This window comes from Ambystoma mexicanum, chromosome 2p (assembly GCF_040938575.1).
Source record: "Ambystoma mexicanum isolate Mex_15411 chromosome 2p, UKY_AmexF1_1, whole genome shotgun sequence".
NCBI lineage: Eukaryota > Metazoa > Chordata > Amphibia > Caudata > Ambystomatidae > Ambystoma > Ambystoma mexicanum.
In genome coordinates, this window is record NC_090923.1 from 1,280,036,634 (window position 1) to 1,280,058,998 (window position 22,365).

A 22,365-nucleotide genomic window follows, 5' to 3' on the forward strand; every position below is an offset into this window, starting at 1 on the left:
CACGCCTGCTGCGAAGCCCGCGCTTTGCGTCGTTTTGCTGGTTACAGTACAGCGCTTACTGCGGCTATTTGATCCAGATTTCTAGTTTTTCATCCTAGTTACACTCGGAACCTTGTTTGATTACAAACATTATTCAGAGCGTCCCCTGCGTGCTCCGATGAACATTTTTCCCAACTGGCAGAAAGGTTCCAGTCTAAACACTTACCTGCGGTTAATTCTGTTTTCACTGCACTGCTGTGTTCCCGCTCCCATGTGAGCTCCAGCTGCTTCACCACGTCCCACGGAGTCATCTGCAGCGGCGGACCTACGTTTTCAGCCACAGACCTGAAATAGAAGAGAAAAGGTACGAAGAATGAGTTCTCGCCAAGTTTACAAGAAAGGACGTACTGAAGATAAAGACTATAACATTCCGAAAAACCCAGTTCACCTAATCTTGTTTGATTCATTTTACGCGGCACGTTGCCCACTGCCTTATTCTGTATGCAAATTTAAAGGCTTTCCTAAGACACTAGGAGCAGCTTGCTTCCACGTTTGGCTCCCGAGCGGCAACCTTCTTTCACTACGCATTGTCAAGTCTCCATGAGACCTTAACGCTCCCTCAAGCCCCTCACCATTCCCAAGGGTACTCATTTTTTGACACGTTCGCCGTGTCTATACACGTTTTGGTTATTTTTCCTGTTTCTACGGTTCTCCGCAATTTACCAAGTTAAACAGTGTCTTCAATTGTATTTCTTCCTCTCGCCACGTATGTTCCAAGAAGACTCCTGCAAAGCAATAGAAAAAGAGAGAACACATTAACCATTTAATTCCTGGTGGAAAATTCCAAAATATAGACCTGCTTGAGACATATCAAGGGGGTTTCTTCCTTTGAACTTTTGACACAATTTATGAATACCCACCAAGGATCTACAGATTGGAACTAGCACCAGAACATTCTTCAGGACATGCATCCTTGCCAATCTGCAGGATGGAGAGCTCATTTAATTTAAGCAACAGGTGAGCACAGGCCAAACTTCACGTCCAGAGTCCTAGTTATTCTTGCAGAACTGCTAAGGGTGGGGAGGGGAAAGAATTGCAGCTAATTGAGAATTAACCAGAGTCTCCTAGTTCTACAGTACATTTACCCGTCCCGCAGGCAGAAGGGGACAGCTGACAGAACCATGGGTAGAAGACATTTTGTGAAGCACACCCGCAGATATCAGGTAAGCGTTACAGGCCCCTTTGCGGTTCCCAAATATTTTACTTAAGAATAGGATCCCTGTAGCCCAGGGTAAACCTTGCCAAATAATAGCTGAACATCTCTAATTTTTTTAACTTTCTTTAATAAAGCAATTGGTATCACATCTTACACAAACAAGACATAAATAGGTCAGAAGCAGCAAATGGAGTCAACAGGGCAATCTACAACAGTCCCAGATCATAGGAGATGTAAAAACATACTAGAAGCGGTGGGATCATCAGGCAGCTTCAGGGAGCAAACAGTAGCCACATACTAGTTAAGGGAAGCATCTTCCAGCATGCGATGCAAGTATGATTTAAAGGTTTTGCCAAATAACAATCAGGTGATTACCTGCTGGTTGCATAGTGGTCCATTGGTCTTCAGTGTCATTGGCCCAGATAACTGAACGCTTACACTGCTTAACAGTTGGTGCAGTGGGTTTGAGCTACAGGAACAGCATGCAGTGCACTGCAGATAGCAAACAGACTAGCGAGCTTACGCATGCGCTCCACTAGGTCCTCAAATATATGGACAAGGCATTGTAAGGGGGTGGCATCCAGCTTACAACCAAACATATCATCAAGTGTAGTACAGACATCCTTCCAGTATCCATCAAGCTTTCGACAACTCCACACCATATGGAAGTTCCCAGCATCATCTTCCCTACAACCTGGGGAAGGAGCACGCATTGGTTTGGGAGAAGAGCCTCAATCTGGCTAGGGTATATTGATACCTGAGCTGAATATCTCTTTACCAGGAATGATAATATATATTAAAAGGTTATTTACCCCAAGAGGGTTAACTGAGCATGCCTTTAGACCTAGACCACATCTTCAAAAAACCCTTAGACAGATATGTGTTAGATTGGAAAGACTATGCACCAGGGAGATCAACACATTTTGGGCAGGAATCACCCAACAAAATTTAGAACAAGACAAAACACCTAGGGGGCTTCCGAATCTTATGTTTCCAGATTTGAATAATCCTAAAGATGCCGACCTTTCACAGAAATGGGAGGGGAACTTTATATCGGGTTCTAAAGTTATGTAAAAACGGCTTGTAGAACATGCAGATCATGAACACTGTAGGACGGTCACACTAAATGACAATCGCAAATGTGAAATTGAGGTGTTGGATGCTCGGCAGCTAGCAAGGACAATAATTACAGAACCCTGTATGAGATACTAAAAAGGCATCCAGTGAAGTAAAGTAAGAAAATCAAAAAACTTCTCTAGAGATGAAATGGACTATAGAGATGACAGGGTCTTCACATTCCATCCTAAATATTACACAGGTAAAAGCACTTCACGTGAGAGTACAACAAATACGTCACCAGTAAGTTCTGAAGTGGGCAGTGAATCTGAAAACATTGTTGAGAACCAGTCACAACTGTGTAAGTCACACACCACAGACCCTGCACAGCCGGGCTCCTCTTTTTTAGAACAAATAAAGCACTACAAAAAAGGAAATCCCAAAATTATTCCAAAACATGTACATATCCAAGACCCCCTAGAACAAGATACTTACACACAGAGGGAGACCAGAAAGAGAGGAGGCATTCACAAATCAAAGCACAGAATTAGAGGGAGATTATCCAGTAGCAAGATCCCGATAACAGAGAAAACAGTGGCATCAAGTTTAGTATTGAATATATCAAGGCATTTACTTACACCAATGGAAGAAAAGATGCTCAGCAAAGCGCTATCCTTTGCACCCACTAATATGACCAACTATACGGATGTCGCAATTAACTTATTTAAATACAGTCACAAACTGGAATGCAAAACATTCTTTGCCAAAAAAAATCCACTTGAGGTTTACACAGATTGTCAGATCACCAATTAGCAACATTACCATGGAAAATCTCACACACAATTTCTCCTTTCACTAGAGGAAAAAGAGGACTCCAAGTATGAACTAATTCAATATCTAAACATTGATGAACAATGTATTAATACTCAGGAATTAAGAAATGTAAATGTACACCCAATTCACAAGGCAACAATGCCATTGACATTTTTTACAAAGCTGTAACTTTAGATCTACACAGACTCAAAGACAGGTCAAGGAATAATAGGAATAAACTGGTGAAGAATCTTAGCAAGGCAGAAACCCAGACTTTGAAGAAATGAAGAGAATCCAAATATCATAATTAAAGTAGCAGACAAAAGGTGGCAATATTTTAATTTTGAATAAAAGTGATTATATTAAAATACCACTGAACCAACTTGAGACACCTGGATGTTACGAACCTGTAACTTCCAACCAGACTAGAAATAGTCACCCAAGCTAAGGAAATGATAAACAAATGGCATTGTGGCTTGCTAATTGATGATGAGCTACAATATCTTGTGGTTGAGCACCCTTGGATGCCAACCATCCATTTCCTGCCCAAAAAGCACAAAGATTTGGTTAATATACCGAAAGGAAGACCTCTACTCAGTGGCACGGACAAAGAAAATTAACAATGTGATCCACAAAGAGGTTGACAAAATTCCAAAATACATACGAGATACAAAGAATATACTAAATTTTGCGAAGTATAGATTGGCAATTTGAGTACCTTTGGGTAACCCTCGGTTTCAGCTCTATACACATCAATTCACCATTCATTGGCATTAGAGTGTCACGATTCATGCCCCTGACCCTCTCAAGTATAACAGCCTCCTGGCAACAGTGGGACTATACAGCCCTTAAAAGTGGCCCCAAGGGCCTTTAAACACGTCATAAGACCACGTGGAGTTAGTCCTGGCGCCTCTGGCGCCAGGCTCATTATCAGGAATAGGGCAAGTATTCTCAATCCAACATGGAGGCTTGTAACACAGCTCAATTCCTAGAACCGAGCAATGCAGACCAGTGTTTTGGGTGTGGTCGGGCCCTCAGGTTTGGCTGGCTATATAAGCCACGCCCAAACTGGAATACACGCTTCGCGTTATTCTGCACTCCTGCAGCGTAACGCTCACTGTGTGCAGCTCCTGCTTGCCTCCGGCTCGATCCTGAAGCCATCAATCCGGATGCTCGGCCTAGAAGAACAAGAACAGCATTATTCACAACACTTACCTGAGTAAGCAACAGATCCTGAATCTTTACTGTGCTTCTTTCACCTCGCAACGCCACTCTGTAGCATCACTGCAACCTTCAAAGGTGAAGAAACAAGGACAGCATTATTAACAGCACTTACCTGGGTAAGCAGCACATCCAGGAATCATTCCGTCCTTCGCTCACTCGCCATTCCGGAGCATCACTGCAATCTGCACGGAGAAAGAGGAGAGAGAACACAGGTTAGCGATACTCGCAATAAATCCAATAAAAGCGCCGCACATCAACACTTACCTGCAAGCTCATTTTCATCCGGCGCATAGTCACAAACTCTAACCGCAACCATCCCTGCGGGAACAAAAGACATTGATTAGTGGAATTGCATAGTGGAAAAAAGGCAACATCGAAAAGAAGGACAAAACGGAGGGAGGAGGAGAAAGATTAGAAACTGAAAGACACTATAACTCACCTGAAGACAGCAAGAAGAGTCGGAGTCACAGCCGGTCTGGACCCGATATAAGGGCCTACGGACCAGTGAAGGAACTAGGTCCAACAGAATGCCCGCACTCACAAAGCGCCCCTGCACAGAGAAGCAGGACGGAGAGCTCTACGCATAAAAACCAATGGTGAGAAATAACCCCAGGAGAAGGGGATTTGGGATCAGAGGGAGGTGGGAGTCCACCCACCACAGGCCCAAACCTAAACACTCAATTCTCCTGTCATAGGCGCCCAGCACATAACGAAGCAGAGAAAACCTGAGATAGCACACAACCGCCCATCCAGCATCGTGTGGCGCCCCCATGGATATCAGGTGAGCATAACAGAGTCCCTTGATTTCAACTACACCAAAGTATTGTCTTTTCTTTTCCCATCTGGAAATGATTAAAGAATTTCTTCAATTCTGTTTCACCAATAATGTGTTTCTCTTTAACGGGCAATACTATCGGCAAAAAAGAGGGATTGCAATGGAGGCCACTTAAGTGCCTGCCGTAGCAAACCTTTTCGTTAATTGGTTTGATATCTTACATGCATTGGCCAATCTTGGAACCGTTACATTGATGACGTTTTATGGTTTGGTCTGGCAGAGAACACCACCTTGCAAAATGTGTAAACTTTCTTAACACAAATTCATTTGGCATAGCACAGACATGTAATCACAGCAAAGCATCAATTGATTTTGTAAGTCATCCATATAACTGAGTTCAGGGGGATGTCTAAACTAAAGATTCAGAAAACTGAATGAGGTTAACTCAGTGCTTTTTGCAACAAGTTGTCACAGAAGAACTGTGATGCACAACATTCCCAAAGGGTAATATATACACGCCAGGAGAAATTGTAACAAGGAACCAGTTTATCAGACAGTCTCAATTTCTCAAAAACAAATTTAGCTCAAGAGGCTATCCCGCTAACATTCTTGCAAAGGCAGAAAAGCTTACAAGTGGCATACAAAAAAACACACTGCTGATCCCTAAAGAGAGTCAGGCCCCAACAGGATGCCAAATTACGATTTGTAACACAATATAATCAGGACAACCACAAGATACAACACATCTATCTCCATCTCTACCTGTGGTGTTCCCCAGGGGTCTAACCTCTCTCCCTGGCTGCTCAACCAATAACTGGCACTTCTTGCCCACCGCATTGCCATGCTCTGCCCTGACTTCCAGTGCTATGCGGATGACACTCCGCTCATTTTCAGGCTACCCTCGGCCACCTCTTCGCCCTCTCTCATCTCTGATTATCTGTCCGTTATCCAGGAGTGGTGTACCACCAATGATCTCTTGCCTTAATGCCAGTAAGACCGAGATTCTCCTCATCAGCACACCCGCTCCCTCCTTTCCTGTCACTCTCTGGCCGGCCTCTCTTGGCCTGCTTTCTGCTCCCACCTGTGAGGCTAAAAACCTTGGGGTCATCTTCGACTCCACACACTCCTTCTCTCCTTACATCTGACGTCTCTAAGAAGTCACACTACCAGCTGCACTTCCTCAGAGGTATTCTTCCTTTCCTCTCCTTCCCCCAGAAGTTCACTGTCTCCAGAGATCTGGTTCTCTCTAGTCTGGACTATTGCAACAGCCTCTTTCTAAATCTGCCTGCTTCTTCTCTCTGCCTACTGCAACTCATCCAGAATTGGACTGCAAGACTTGTCCTTGGCTTCAAGCCCAGGGATCGTATCTCTCCAGGACTGAAATCTCTGCACTAGCTCCCAGTGGCTGCGAGGATCAAGGGCAAAACCCTCTGCATTGTCCATAAGGCCTTCTGGGATCTGGGGCCTCAATACCTTCAACTCTCTCTTCCTAAATATCTTCTTTCTCAAACTCTTCACTCATCCGCCTCCAACTCCCTCAAGGTCAGTCGCTTCTCCAAGCAACGAGTTGGTGGTAGATCTCTTTCTTTGGCTGAGGCCTCCCTCTGGAACAGCCTCCCTGCCTCCCTGAAACTTGAGGAGAATCATCTCCGGTTCCAGAAGCACCTCAAAACCTTTCTCGTTGCTTCTGCTTTTTCTTCTCCTCTCCCCTGCTGACCTCCTGGCCGATACTGAAACTGTACTGGTTACCTGGCCACCCTTTGATCTTGGGCTCAGAGCCCCTCCCCCGCCAGTCGCACTCCTGCACTGCCTTTCTGGCAACCCCCGCACTTGGAGACTGTTTTCTGTATCCCTACAGTCCCATTACCAGCACTTGACACCTGATGTGTGCACTTAACCTTGCACTTGCCACCTGCAGGCCGTACTTTTACTCTTATTTATTTTCATCCCATGTACTGCACTGTCCCCTCCTCCTTCCCCCCACTGCACTTTCCTCCTTCCCCTTCCCATGCACGTGCACGATCTGAACGTCACCTGGCCTAGTAGGATCGTAGTCTGTCTTCCCTCTGTTCCCCCTCCCCTGCCTCGTCGCGCCTTAAAACACTTGTGTATAGGCGCGTTAGAAATGTCATATCATAATTTAAAGGTATTGGCACCTTTTACAAATTGACCCCGATATTAGGAATTGGCTCTCAGAAGGACCACCATTTTCTTTCAAGAAAGCACCTACTCTTAGGACCATCCCGAGCCAGTCATTCATGCCAACCATCTCTGATCCCTCAACTAACTGTCTGCAAGCTTTGCAAGTACATGGATTCCAAGTGTGGAACATGCTCCAGGTGTCCCCTCGCCACAAATGAAAACGTGGTTATATTTAATGGGTCCAGCCGTTATGTCATTACACAATTTATTAATAGTTGCTCCAAATGTGTTGTGTATTTGATCATGTGTGTGTCAAGTGATGTTTATAGGGAGCACAATCAGGGAATTACGCACCAGAATTAGAGAACATCTCAGCTATCTCAGCTCCCAAGATACCCATTGGTGACCCATTGCCAAGAAAAACATCAGATAGGCAATTAAAAGGACATTCGATTTGTTGGACTTGAAATGGTCACTTGTGATATCAGAGATGGTGACTGGGAACTACAGTTGCACCAACTAGAAGCAAGACTTATCTGTAAATATCAATGTGCAACAGGTCTCAACACAGAACATGAACTGAAGGTCTTCCTGTAACCAGGAACATGTATAATATCTGATACAAAGACATGCGTGATCTTTTCTGTTCAAATCCTAACCACCATGTGGTATCTTTATACCTCACATTGCTGGTCTCTAACATGGAGGATGGATTTATGTTATGATAGGTATTTATCCCAAATAACTGTATAATATACTTCTACTGTTTTCCTTATTATCTGTGCCCCTACAATGTACTTGAGAGGCTTGTTATCTTGCACAGGCCTATCGTGCACCTTGGCCATGGGACATTACAGGCCAGCCACTTGAATCAATTACGGAGAGCATACAGTATGCATCTCATATAAGTCTAGTATTTTTTATTACACGTGGAATTATGCCCTTTTCCTTCACTTTTCAACCTTTTAACCGGTTTCTCCCCACACGCCCTTGATAACGTTTTCCATAATACCATTCCAAGTTACACATTGCAGCTAGTGTCCCCTCCACCTTATTAGTCATAGTAGTATTTAACACGGTATATACATAATTACATATGCCCTCCCATTTAGTATGAAGCCAGTAACTGAGGTTGGATCACCAACACTCACATTCATAATAAACCAGCATTCCAAGCTAGACGACTTAGCAAGAGTTTCCATACACATATGTCACTCGTCATTAAGCTTAACGTCACGGTTGTATAGAGTCTATTCCAAAATTGTAGGAACAATCAGAAGACTTGCAAATGCTGAAAGGCTCCATCGGCTCGGCCTTAGACGGCTACTTGTAGGTACATTGTCAGAAAGGTATTCTCCTCTGTGCATTGGCACACCCGACTCCAGTTTCCTACATTGGCCTCAATAGGAGGTCGCTTCTTTGCACTTGCAATCGCTAGTCTAATCACGGCCTAAAGAAGATGATACTAATCAGTTTTGCATGACAACATGATCCCCTCACAGAATACAAAGAGGGGCATCTATCTATATGATATGCAGCACTGAACATTCAGGCCTTTATAAGCAATGTGATATTATTTCAGAGCGAACACATTATTTATAATTCAGGCACCGTCAACTAATACTGAGTACTTCATTTAAATCGCAATTTAAGAACATGCATTCATGTTCGTGTGTGTGACAAGTCACTGAGCCTCTTCTAAAAAGGTAGCTCGTATCTTTACCCGGTGATAACGGGTCCTTATTTCGATTTGTGTAATTTAATACACATGAAATTTCTGACTGAAAAAAAACTATTTTTCAACCTGAATCAAATGAGACCAACTGCCATCTGATCCTAACCAGGACATCTGCCATTTATGATATTTCGGTATGTACAATAACTTCTTCACAGGCCCCACCATGTCTGGTTAAAGTTAATTTTATTAGTAATTGTACTCCTCCTTTCTCTACATATCGCACCATATCCTTCATTTAGACCATACCATGGTCCTTACACATGCAACAGCACATTTTTCTATCAACCTGATACAGTAATGAAATATTTGGTTAAGCATAGTCCTCCATGGGGCAAAACTGAACAGAACCACACCTGGCCACCAAATACGATTGCAGCAATGGAGCACACACACGCAAGCGTGACAGGAAATAGAACAAACTCTAAAACAAGACAGAAATCATTATACCCAACACCATACCTCACAACGGACCACTCGCCAAAACCAGCATACTACCACCAGAAATCCCCAAACAAATGCGCTTCTGACACTTATGTATGACCTGGAAAATGGTTGGAGACCGGTGTCTCGATTATATAAAGCCCTAATCTAGGACTAGGTCACCTGGCCTAAGCCCCGCCCACCTGGTGCCTTCCTGTTTGCCGCTCTTTTTCACCACTTAGCAAGCCCGCCCACTTGGTGCCTTCCTGTTTGCCACTCCTTTTCCCTACTTAAGGAGCCCTCCAGCCTCTTTTCCTTTGCAGATGGGGAGCAGGTGCAAGTGGATCTAGGTCACCTGGCCTAAGCCCCGCCCACCTGGTGCCTTCCTGCCTGCCGCTCTTTTTCAACACTTAGCAAGCCCCGCCCACCTGGTGCTTTCCTGTTTGCCGCTCTTTTTCCCTGCTTAAGGAGCCCTCCAGCCTCTTTTCCTTTGCAGATGGGGAGCAGGTGCAAGTGGATCTAGGTCACCCTGCCTAAGCCCCGCCCACCTGGTGCCTTCCTGTTTGCCGCTCTCTTTCACCACTTAGCAAGCCCCGCCCACCTGGTGCCTTCCTGTTTGCCGCTCTTTTTCACCACTTAGCTAGTCCCGCCCACCTGGTGCCTTCCTGTTTGCCGCTCAGTTTGACCACTTAGCAAGCCCCGCCCACCTGGTGCCTTCCTGTTTGCCGCTCCTTTTTCCTACTTAAGGAGCCCTCCAGCCTCTTTTCCTTTGCAGTTGGGGAGCAGGTGCAAGTGGATCTAGGTCACCTGGCCTAAGCTCCGCCCACCTGGTGCCTTCCTGCCTGCCGCTCTCTTTCACCACTTTGAAAGTCCCGCCCACCTGGTGCCTTCCTGTTTGCCGCTCTTTTTCACCACTTAGCAAGCCCCGCCCACCTGGTGCCTTCCTGTTTGCTGCTCTTTTTCACCACTTAGCAATCCCCGCCCACCTGGTGCCTTCCTGTTTGCCGCTTCTTTTTCCTACTTAAGGAGCCCTCCAGCCTCTTTTCCTTTGCAGATGGGAAGCAGGTGCAAGTGGATCTAGGTCACCTGGCCTAAGCCCCTCCCACCTGGTACCTTCCTGCCTGCCGCTCTTTTTCACCACTTAGCAAGTCCTGCCCACCTGGTGCCTTCCTGTTTGCTGCTCTTTTTCCTTACTTAAGGAGCCCTCCAGCCTCTTTTCCTTTGCAGATGGGAAGCAGGTGCAAGTGGATCTAGGTCACCTGGCCTAAGCCCCAGCCCACCTGGTGCCTTCATGTTTGCTGCTCTTTTTCACCACTTAGCAAGCACCACCCACCTTCTTAGCTTTGCCTCTTCCTTCCTGCTCCTAACTATTAGATCAAGGGCGTCTCTCGCCCGGGCGTCCTAAGCGAAGGGCAGACGAAGAAAAGGGGAATTCCTGTTTGGAACAGTTCGGACCAGGAGGACCCAGGGCCCGACCCCCTGCTCAGACAGCAGGTAGGCATGCACCAACATGTGTTACTCCCTCTGGTCCCCCCGTGATGATCCCTTGTACCCCCCCCATTCTCGCACACAGGTGATGCCTGTTTTGATTGATTCTTCTACCCTGCTCCCCCCTCACCCCACTCAAGCCTACTTCTGTAGGAGTCTGTCCTGATACTGTTACTCACCAGTTGCTGAACTGGTCGGGGCGTTGCTCGACCTTGGGATAACCGAAGAGGGAGCAGCTCCGGAAAGTATTCAGTCTAAGCTGGAGTGTACAAAGGTACGATCCAGAACCAGACCTCCTCAACTCGAGGACCTCTTTAAGGCAATGTAACCCTCTGCTGAATAACAAACAGTCAGAGGAATCAATTAACCAAAAGAGCGGGGAGAACCACACCGCCAAATGCAGGCTGTAAGAAACAAAAGCACAATATTACGTCACTGACTTGGAGACAACTGTGTAAATTCAAGATCAGACCAACAAACAATACCTGATAAAGGTTTGATAGGACTCTAAGGCAATATAGGATGGGTAGTCAGGAAACAAGAAGACTGAAAATAAGGGGAGACAGGTAAGAATGGTAGTCTAATGATTATCAAGAAAACAAACCAAAATGACTAAAGGCTTACCCAATAGGTGTTTTTCGGGTAGCGAAAGTACTAACCAACGGGAGGAGAAAATAACAAACAGGGAAGGTTAGTGTAGGAAAACTACCCCGAACGGCACGAGGGTCGCAAACTAAATCCGGGATGGTGCACTACAGGAAAGCGTTCAGAAAGTGCACAGTTGCTGATTGAAAAGTTCCAAATGCAGAAGTTCACACAATGGTTCCAGGAAGACAGGAGTTGGTCAAAAAGGACTGTTCATGTGTTCATACAATCCCCATAAACAGTGACTACTAAAACGTGGAATGTTGTAGGCTGAGTGGTGGTCGGTTGAAGGGAAGCGGTCCAGCAATAAGGCTTACCTTATGAATGAAGGCAGCGTGAGGTCTCAGCAGGTAGATGGAACAGCTGCTGAGGAGACCGCTACAAGGAGCGGCGCGCCGGCAGAATGGCTTGCCTGAAGGAACGAAGGCAGCAAGGAGTATCGGCAAACAGGAGGAACCGCTGCCAAAAAAGCTGCTGCAAGGATGCGGCAAGCCAGGATGGTATGTCAAATCCAAGGGGTAATCCAATAGAAAGGTCAAAAAACGTTCCGAGTTCAGCTGAAGAAGAGATTTCTGGATCAAAGGAATTGAAGTAATAACGCTAATTAGAAGCAGCGTTTACTACTTTGGCACTCGTATTTGAAGAGGAAAAGGAGGCATCACTGTGCGCGTATTGTGCGTAAACGTTGTGTCACTTGACTACCCGAAACACGGGCAGCGGAAAAGCCACGTCTCCATGGTAATCTCCAGCGTTGCCAGATCGGAGATGCCTGGAGACGGGGAACGCGGCGGTGGTTCATAACAGATACATTCTGGTTTCACCATCACCGTCTTGTGGACAATGCTGGATTTAACTTTTATGGACTTCATTCATTCATGGTGTGTTACCCTTTCTCAACTCTCATGCTGAACTTATTTTGCATCTTGTACTCATGGTGGCCCTGAATCATGCTGTTCCCATCTTCATTTGTATCCTGGCTTGCAACATTATGTGTTACTACTGACTTCTGCAATTGTATTCACTCTCCCCTCTTGCTTCTCCACTCTTGACTGCTAACTCTCTGGTCTCTCCTCCTTTCCTTTCTCCCTTTTCCTATCTCCTCCCCTTACTTTATTCTGTGCACTTACTCTATCAGAATTGTCCCTGGACCTAGTATGATAGCAACCTCGTATGTCTCCTCCTCCCTCCCTTTACTGGTTTTTTCCTCCCCATCCCCCTCCAGCACTATCTGAAATGTCGTCAGGCCTAATATGATAGTCGCTTGTTTTGTTCCTCCCCTACCTTTCTGCACCCCTCTACCTGACCTCTTGTTTTTTTCCAGCTCTACCAGAAATGTCGTCAGGCCTAGTACGGTAGTCGCCTGTCTGTTTCCATTTCCTTCCCACTCTCCCCCTCCCTTCCTTATCTATGTTTTAGCTCTTGCACTATCTGAAATGTCGTCAGGCCGAGTACGATAGTTAATTTCACATCCTTACTGTTCATGGCCTGTAAGAATGTCATTGTTTTTTCCCTTGTTCACACCCTTGCCTTGAAGCGCTTTGGAACACCTAGTGTATAGGCACTATATAAATAAACTATCATATCCTCTCTATACATATATAGTCTGCTGACCCCTGGTAGCAGTGATAGGGTTTCACCTTATAGGTGAAAAGCCTTTGGGGCTCTAATTAGCCTGTAATATATTGACACCGTAACTGAATCAGATTCTTGACGATATGGTCGGATAACATGGGGTTAGTGCAGGCGATGAACAAACCAGACGTCACAAAGTCCAATAACAATGGGGTTAATCTGTCACTTAGTGAGGGCAGGTTTCGTCCGAACACTAAGCTGAAGGTGAGAACTGGCGGGTTTGCAGAACACAGCTGCTGGCACGCTCTCATTCACAGATCGAGAGTTTCAGACGTGCATGTCCTCAGGCAAAGGTGACAATGACAGTTAGACAAGCGGCTCTTGACAATGGTGGAGTGGATGAAAGAATGAAAGGAGGGTGAAGGAGCTAGCAGAACAGGCACTGGCCGATGGGGCAAAGAAGAAGTACATGAGGAGATGTATCAAATTATTCCAGGCGCTATGTACAGAGCTAGGGCAAAGTATGGACACTAGCGTTTGGTTGTCATGATGCCTACCTCCAAGCAGTCAGGCCGGGCCCAGCAACCCCAGAGGCAGACATCATTTTCCCCAGGGAAGTCTCAGCGGGCCCAAGTCGGGGCCCTTTGGACTCAGTCCTGGCGACTTAGGTGCCAGGCTCATAGCGGACCCCAGTCCTGGCGTCTTAGGCGCCAGGCTCATAGAAGAGGATATGTGTTTAAGTGCTTGGGTGCACACTTACCTGATGCAGACCTTGCTGCTTCATCCAGGCCCTCTTGAGGCCTGAATGGGACTACTTTACCTGTAGGACTACTTCACCACCCGGGTGTGGTCGGGGAAGGATACATACCTGATTGGTGGAAGGATACATACCAGGAACTTCTTCCAAGGCTATTTAAACCCCACCCGAACAGCCACACGTGCTTCGCGTTGTTCTGCACCTAGCAGCTGGACGCTCACCGTGTCAGCTCCTGCATCCTGACTTCAGCCACGCCTGCCAGCACCCTGGAACACCTGCAAGGGGAGAAAGGAAGAGAATAGGAGAAGAAAAGCCCTTACCTGCTAAATCTCATCCCGGGGTCATTTCTCCAACGGCCCTGAAAAGGAAGACATCATTTTAAAGGCATTTTGTTTCGATCGCTGCAGCGCTGCATTTTACTCACCTTTGCAAGGCACTTCCATCTTCAGCAGCGATCTTCCGGATTCAGCTACGCCCCGGCGCCTAGAGGAAAAAAGACAAGAACAAAGGTGAGAGGGAGAAAAGGAATAAGGAAAGCTCAGTTTCCTTTTAAGTCTTACCTGTTGGATTATTCCCACTGCATTTCGGGTCCTGCCGCTTCCTGGCATCTCCGGACCCCGGCCCCTATGGGGAAAAAAGACAAAGACATTGAATGAGCGAATGCAAAGACATTACCTGAGCGCTCATCCAGAACTGTTTCACTTCGGGTCGGCGCCATATCTCCGGCACTCCGAACCCCGGCCCCTGAGGGGAAAAAGACATAAGCATTAGCGCTTGCTGCAATTAGACAACGAACATTATTGTTAAGCTTGAACTTTTGAACAGAACTTTTACAGCGCCTTACCTGAACAGTCAAGCTTACCTGAACTCCCATCAATCCTCAATCCAGTGAAGTAACTGGGTTTCAACGCGCCCCTGCATCAGAAGCAGGATGGAGAGCTCATCCTTCCAAACCCTAAGTTGGTAATACTCCCTTTTCACACACAGGAGGGTATCCAACGAGCCAGGGAAGCCAGAATAGAGGGGCCCTTCCTGTCCATCTTCAGAGTTCTGCGCCTTCGACGCCGCGCCTCCGTGGGAACCAGGTGAGCGTTACATTGGTGCTCTGTGCAAAGGACTCTATGAAATCAAAAACTTTGCTGGTGGAGCACTTGGCAGCCACAGTATTTATTGAGAAGTTAGAGGGTAGAGGAGACCCAACTAGAAGCTGCACAGTCAGGACTGCATTGTGAGGTTGGAACAGGGGGATGATACAAAGCCCAGACGACAGATTATCAATATATTTCATGGTAATGAGGCAGCCGATTGACCAGTTGGGCCTATTAGGGCAGCTTTAAGCATAGCTTTCTTTGAGGCATTTGGAATCAGCGAACCAATTGCCCTGTCCAGGATGGACACCAGCACTGGAGCGTTATTGAGGACAGACAATGCACACATTTGTATCCGTATCAGGTGGTCAAAAACTGACCAGGATGCGAGAGGACAGGAAGTGTCATTGGAAATACTAGGCGAGGAAGAATATTGCCCAGTTCACACAGTGGGAATGTAGATGTTGGCCAGACTGGCAGTGCAAAGATATTTATTCTTGCATCAGGATGGGACAACTTTGACACAGTTTCAATTTAGCAGAGTGCTGGCCATGTCACGAGGCAAGATTTGGAACGGCAGAGCAATACATGCCACACTCGTGTAGGATAGGGGCAGCAATCATGTTTTATAAAGATTGGAGAATAATGCAGATGGAGAGGTGGAAGTCTTACTCATTCCAAAATTACATTCAGCCAGGAGTCACCTAGGGCACAGGGAATGAGATTACAGTGCAAGGGATAAAGTAAAAGTCGGTTATTAGATGATTAGACAAACACGGTGGGGGGGGGGGAGGCAGGGGCGAAAGGTAGGAAACGTCACTTTAGAAAAGGGGGCAAGTGTCAAGGGATGGGGATCACAAGGGATTTAAGGATGTGAGCAAAGTGGAATAATACAAACTGGACAGCAAAATGCTACAACTAAAGTCATACTTTCATTCTTTTCTCAGGGCAAAAGGAAGCATGCATGGTAGGGCACTTGTTCGTCGTGAGAGAGCAAGGGGCATACAACAGGAGAAGTGGAACAAAGAAATGGGTCTTAAGGAGTCAAAGGTGGTGTGGATGGGGGCATGAGATGGAGTGAGCTGTATGGGCTTGTTACTGGGGAGGTGGCAAGTCGCGGGAGGCCGCACATCCGTGTAAGAATAGCCATGATTCTTTAATAAGATTGCTTTGCAGAATATTAACAGATCTTACATTTGTGCAATTTGAGAGTAATGAACACCACAGTGTTTTGGGCAAGGCAACAATTCTGGATCCTAGGTTCAAATCTTATGAGTTTGAAGAAGACCTTGCAGCTGACCTGCACATAAATAATCTTGAGATGGAATATGGGCAATATAGAATCTGGCAGAGGAGATTTAGATGCGGGCCTCCACCAACCAAAAAAAAGAGGGAGTCTGATTTCTGGATGCTGATTTCCCAAAAGAGAGAATGCTGACAAAGCAAAAATAAAAAAAACATGTCAGAACTGTTAAAGTGTCTGGCTGCGGACATTGAAGTTCCGTCCACAGATGTCTTTTTATGGTGGGGGGGCAAATGTGCCAAAATATCTCAGTCTATCCAAATTGGCATTTAAATACATCTGTGGAACTGCCACGCCTGTTCCCAGTGAGTAGTTCTTTAGTAAAACTGGTGAAATTTCTGGCAAAGGTCTGTTTTATTTGCTTAGAAGAAATGATAATAGAAAATTCAGTTTTCTTATTCGGTCTTTTACAACAGGACAGACAGTTCATGAGCTCAACCCTATTAGCGAAGATAATTGTATCACGCAAATTTCAAACTTATATTCTGATTCTACGCTTCCATCTCTTGCCAGCCCTTCTTACTCTTCCCCGACTAGTCCTATTCCTATATAACAATATCGCTAAATTCAGGGGCTCCAGGGGCTGACTCTTTGGCCAACGCGGTCCTAAAGGCCAACCCTGCTTTTTGGACATCCATCCCAGTCTGCCTTTTTGATAGGATATTGAGTAGCGGGCAAATTCCTATTAGTTGGATGGAGTCAATCTTAGTTCCAGTTTTTAAAAGGGGTTCCCATCATGACTCTACTACTAACTATCACCTCCTGGCAATGATAGATTCTAGTCAAAAAATATTTGCTAAAATTTTATTGAAGTTAACAAAATGGGCTATTGGTAAAGGGCTAGTTTCTATGTTTCAAACCGGTTTTCGTAGTAAGCATAGTGCCTTGCATAGTCTTGGTGCTCTTAATTATATTATAGCTGGGGTCCTGAAAGAGGCTTTATATGTGTTTCATGGTCTCCCACGCCCTATTGGGTGGACAAACTGACTAATTGGGACAATGATCCTTTCCCATTATATTTTCTTAAAATCTTATATACAGATACGTCAGTGGCTGTGCCAGTAGGTCAGAAGGGTGAAATCACATGCCTTACCACTAATCGTGGTCCTAAACAGGGTTGTGTGCTCGCACCCTTATTATATAATCTATATGTGGCTGATATGGGCCTGGTGATCAAGTCTGCGCACAACAATCTGCCCTGAACAGGGAACACTGATTACCTTGATAGGGTACACAGACAACACTCTTTTATTAAATTATACAACTATTGACCTATAGTATTCCATTAATGCACTTTCTTCTTATGTGACATGCAATCATTTAGTTATCAATGCGGTTAAAATAAAAATTCTGATTATTGGGCATAATATAAAAAATCTTCCTTTTAAATGGATGATTGATTGTAGACCCTTGGAAATTGTAAACAGTTGCATCTAGTTGGGCATTCCCATTTAGTAACCGCCCTAAGCAGAATTTGTATGGCCATTTTATTATCACTAAAAATATGAAAAAGTGGTTGTTATTGAGAAGATTTATTTGTAAAAAAAAAGGTGACTATAGGGGGCGTGGCTAGGCAGCACGGCCATGCAGCTGTGCTTCCCTTGAGCTCCGCTTCAAGGTGCCCAAGCAACACAATTCTAATGCTTTTAGATGGAAAATTCCGGCCTGATTTCGATCAGCAGATGATTGCGATCCGACCCTGATGCAGCGGCAAAATTTAGGACCAGAACCGCATCCCACAAAGCTCGTTTTCGTGTTTGGAACACGAACTCCGGCGGAAACAGGGAAGAAAATGGCGGCGCGCGCCATCCGAGGGGAGCCCTGAGTGAAGGAGCCGCGGACTCTGACACCCGTATACTGATACGCTCCCCTCCAGAGTACTGGAGGACACTGTCATGATGCCTACACCCGGGCATCCGGATCGAGTCCATCAGCCCCGGGAGCAGGCATCCAGATACTCATTAAAACCCCAACAGCCCCGGCTGGGGGCTGTTTGGATTCAGTCCTGGCACCTCAGGCGCCAGGCTCATCATAGAAATCAGTCCTGGCGCCATAGGCGCCAGGTTCCTAGACTTTACTTACCTTATGCAGACCATGCTGCAAATGAGTCCAAGCCAACGTGAGACCTGGATGGGACTATTTTATTACAGGGACTATTTTTCACTCAGGTGTGGTTCTGGGGAACTTCTTACCTGGGACTACTTTGCAGGCTATTTAAACCACGCCAGAACAGCAGCCCATGCTTTGCGTTATTCTGCATCCAGCAGCGTGACGCTCACCGTGTCTGCAAGTCAGCATCCAGTCTTCTGCCACGCCCGCCTCGAATCCGAGACAAAAGGCAAAGAAAGGAGAAGAGGTTAGATCACAAACATTATTTGATTCTTTACCTGATTCCAGACCCAGCACATCTCCGATCCTAGAAAGGACATTATTTCAGCACGTGTCACTTCGCCAGCAGCAGCGCCGCGTTATACTCACCAGTCCACCGCATCTTTCGACTCTTTCGACCGCATTTTCTTCATCGAAATCCAGCACCTGGGGGGAAAACAAAAGGAATAACAAGGTGAGCCGAAAAAACCAACAAGGACAATCTCTTTGCCACCATAGGCTTACCTGCTTTACCACCGGAGGTATTATTCTTTAATTTGCCGCATCTTCCTATGCCGCACCTATAAAGGGAGAGAAAACAGCAAGTTAAACTCATGCAACTTTTACCGGACAGTGTTTGGTAATACAGACTCTTACCTGAACGCCATCAGCTGCCTCTAGGCATATTCTTTTGGATCCAGCTGCAACCTAACGAGGGAATGGAACAAGAGTGAACATCGGACATATTGAACTTTTTGAACTTTATAGACACTGGAGTCAATATTCCTCCGGAACTCCTCCAGTACCTTCAACCCAGTGAAGTAACTGGTATCTACGCGCCCCTGCATGCCATGCAGGATGGAGAGCTCATCGTTTAAAAACATAAGGTGAGGTTACCAAAAGGTAATATCGGAGGTGATTAGTGGGGAGAACGAGAACTGTTGGGGGCCATCACTAAAGTCTACGGGTGGCTAAATCCCTTTCTCCACTTGCAGGAGAATACTTCTACGAGTCCAGCAGACAAGATTAGGCGGGCCAGTCCAGACTGTCATCTCTTCACTAAGCATCACGTTGGTGGAGACCGCATTCTCATTGCCTCCGCCGAGACCCCCACGAAGAGGCGACAGCCGGGCCGGACCAGGGGAGCCCTCCGACGGAGGAATTAGCAGAGGGGGAAGGGCAGTACCACGGACGGGGCCGCTTGCTGGTCTGCCTGGAAGCAGAGCAGCCCCCCCTATTGAAGCAGCCAAGATCGGGGTGCTGCGACTGTGGGGCCCCGAGCGAGCCAGAGCGGGGTGGAGATCCGGCTCTCCCGAGCTTCGTGATACAACGTTGCTCCTGGAGACCCGCTCGGGGCGGCGCACAAGACAAGCCTTGCGCCTCAAAGACCCGGCAGACCAGTCCGCTTTCTGAATCAACCAAGCATGGAGAAATAGAGCAGCGGAGCCTCGGGGGAGCAGGCCCGAGCGGTCGGTCTGCTCTGCTGGGTCCCGATGCTCAGTCCTGCCCTTGGGAGCCCACTCGGAACAGCACACACAATAAACATTGAGACCTAAGGAACGCCTGGCTCAGATGAGAGAGAGGTGCTGGGGCACCAAGGGAGAGGGGCCCCAGCCCCAACTGCATGCCTAAATGTTCTCGAGCAGCAAATCTACCGAGGGCTGATTCACTGAATTCTGGTGAGTGCAACATCGCCCCGGGTTGGGAAACCGAGACCCCCTCCTCCACGGAACGAACTACATTGACACTGCAACACCCAGAGGGACCTCCCAAACCTCTCAGGGGCCCAAAATAAAACTCCTGCAGAACGGGGAGAGTGTCCTTTACCCTAACTGCTTGCTCTACACCAAAACACCAGAAGCTGGTCTTGCACATCTGGCGTCCCATGCTCCCCCAGCTGCATTGAGGCTAGGGGTAAGAGATCTCAGCAACCACCCCAAGGGGTGCCCAAAACAGGAGTAAAAAAGAAGGGACACGGCATACAGGCCTACCTGGTGCCACAACTGTTAACCCACCCCCCACACGCACGGTAACTGCCGAGATTCATCCAGTCCCACCTTCAATCCTGCCCCAAAGCATGGCGATGTCCAAGGAAGAATTGGAGCGAATGCTCAGATCCTTCAAACAAGACATTACCCAAGAGATTAAAAGAAGAGATCAAGATCTCCAAAGACTCTTTGGCACAGTCCCTTGCAGACCTTAATTCCCACCTCGGAGGGTTAGAATCCAGGGTCAATGACCTCGAAAACACAGCATGTGAACAATCCCATAACAACGAGGCCCTAGCAGAACAGGTGAAGATCAATGAGGAACAGCTAGAGGACATATGGGCAAAGCAGGCCGACCTAGAAAACAGGTTGAGACGGAATAATGTACGCCTCTGCGGAGTTCCCCGTCAGATCCCTGATCAGGGTCTAACCGAATATGTGGAGACATTGTTCAGGTCCCTTCTCGGCCTCTCGCCAAATGAAGAACTACAACTAGATAGAACCCATCGAGTATACTCTTCTGCCCAACTTAAAAGGAACCTTGTACCAGACGTGCTTACTCAAGTTAACTTTTTCCGCCAGAAAGAAGCGATTATGGCGGCAGCCAGGAATTCAAGTCTATACAATTTCAAGGCACGAAGGTTCAACTTTTCCAGGACTTGGCCCCCTACACTTTAGCATGCAGACGGCGCCTACTGAAAGTAACCTCCTGGCTGAGAACCCAAAAGGTCCGCTATCGCTGGAGATTCCCCTGTAAACTGATCTTTGACTTTCAAAGCCAACACTACATAATTTCCTCTGAAGAAGAAGCGAGATCCCTGATGTCGGAGAATCCGGATAATGGCGAGCTGAATCCACATGCTCAGAATATAGAGGGGCCTACTTCACATCCCTTGCCAAAAACCGGATGAGGAATTCGGCAGCGACACCAATCCACGACGAATCCCCGTCAGGGACCTGGCCTAGAGAAAACAACCACTATCCCGGAGGAGACGGCTGTCCTGAAACCGGGAGAGCAGAAAGACTGGGCGGCCACCTGACCCAACCGCAATGAACTTAGAGTTCTGTTCTTGGAGGACACGGTCACCCTGGGGATCTCTACTGCATCACTGACGCTCCTTGGTCAAAATAGATCCCACGTGGCCAACTGAGGTTCTCGGACCTCTGAAAAGGTCTTATTCCTCCCTCCCTGGGGACACACCTTGGAGCACCCTATCTCTAACCTCGGGCGAGAGACCGAGGAGGAACTGGACAGTCTAAACACTAACTTGTAAGTTACGCAGCTCCCTACTGCCACTATATGCTTGCTTAGCTGTACTTGACGGCACTGGAAATTTCCACATGATAATCGGCTTGGGCGCCTGAGTGGATGGCGCCCGATTTACTTCACACTTGGTTAACGTTAACTCTGGGTGTGAGAATAGTCCATTCCGAGATGGAAACAACTTGGTTATTTTGTTTTGTCTGTTTTTACTTTGGCTGCCTTTTTGAGTTTCACCCGAAACTTTTAAGTTGGCGTTATCACCCCTCTCACCACGGACCTCATACGGATAACATTGCAGTGAGCCCCCTGACCAGATGCCTTGCTATTAGCCCTCCTGGGGGAAGTTACGTGAAGCGAAAACCCATGCGACTAGAATATGGCAACCCCGAGTTATAGATGTATTTCCCTTAACGTGCAGGGCCTGAACTCCCCTTCAAAACGGAAAGCACTCCTCCATAGATCAGGGTCCTTAGACGTATCATTTCTATTTCTTCAGGAGACTTATTTACGGCCGACAGTTGAATTCTGCCTTAACGATAAGCTCTATCCCACTAAGTTCTTTGCCTCAAGTGGCCTGAAGAAACAAGGGGTTGCCATTCTGGTGTGCAGGGTGATTTCCCTTAAAACTGCAGGGGTGGTACGAGACTAGGAAGGGACGTTTCTGTTGGTTAATGCCATGCTGGATGGTCACAAAATCACACTGGTCTCCATATATGCCCCCAACACTAGCCAAGATCTGTTCTTTATGAAATTGTCGAAAGCCCTATTCGAACATGCAGAGGGGGAAGTGATCATGGGCGTAGACTTTA

At 46.8% G+C, this 22,365-nt stretch overlaps 1 long non-coding RNA gene across 1 annotated transcript in view; it reads left to right on the forward strand.

Moving 5' to 3' along the window:
- The first annotated feature begins 1,025 nt into the window (after positions 1-1,025).
- Positions 1,026-22,365, forward strand: part of LOC138567414 (uncharacterized) — a 118,115-nt gene continuing 96,775 nt past the window's right edge. Inside the window, exon 1 of the long non-coding RNA XR_011302201.1 lies at positions 1,026-5,069. This is a non-coding gene — a long non-coding RNA (uncharacterized lncRNA). The remainder of the gene's footprint in view (positions 5,070-22,365) is intronic.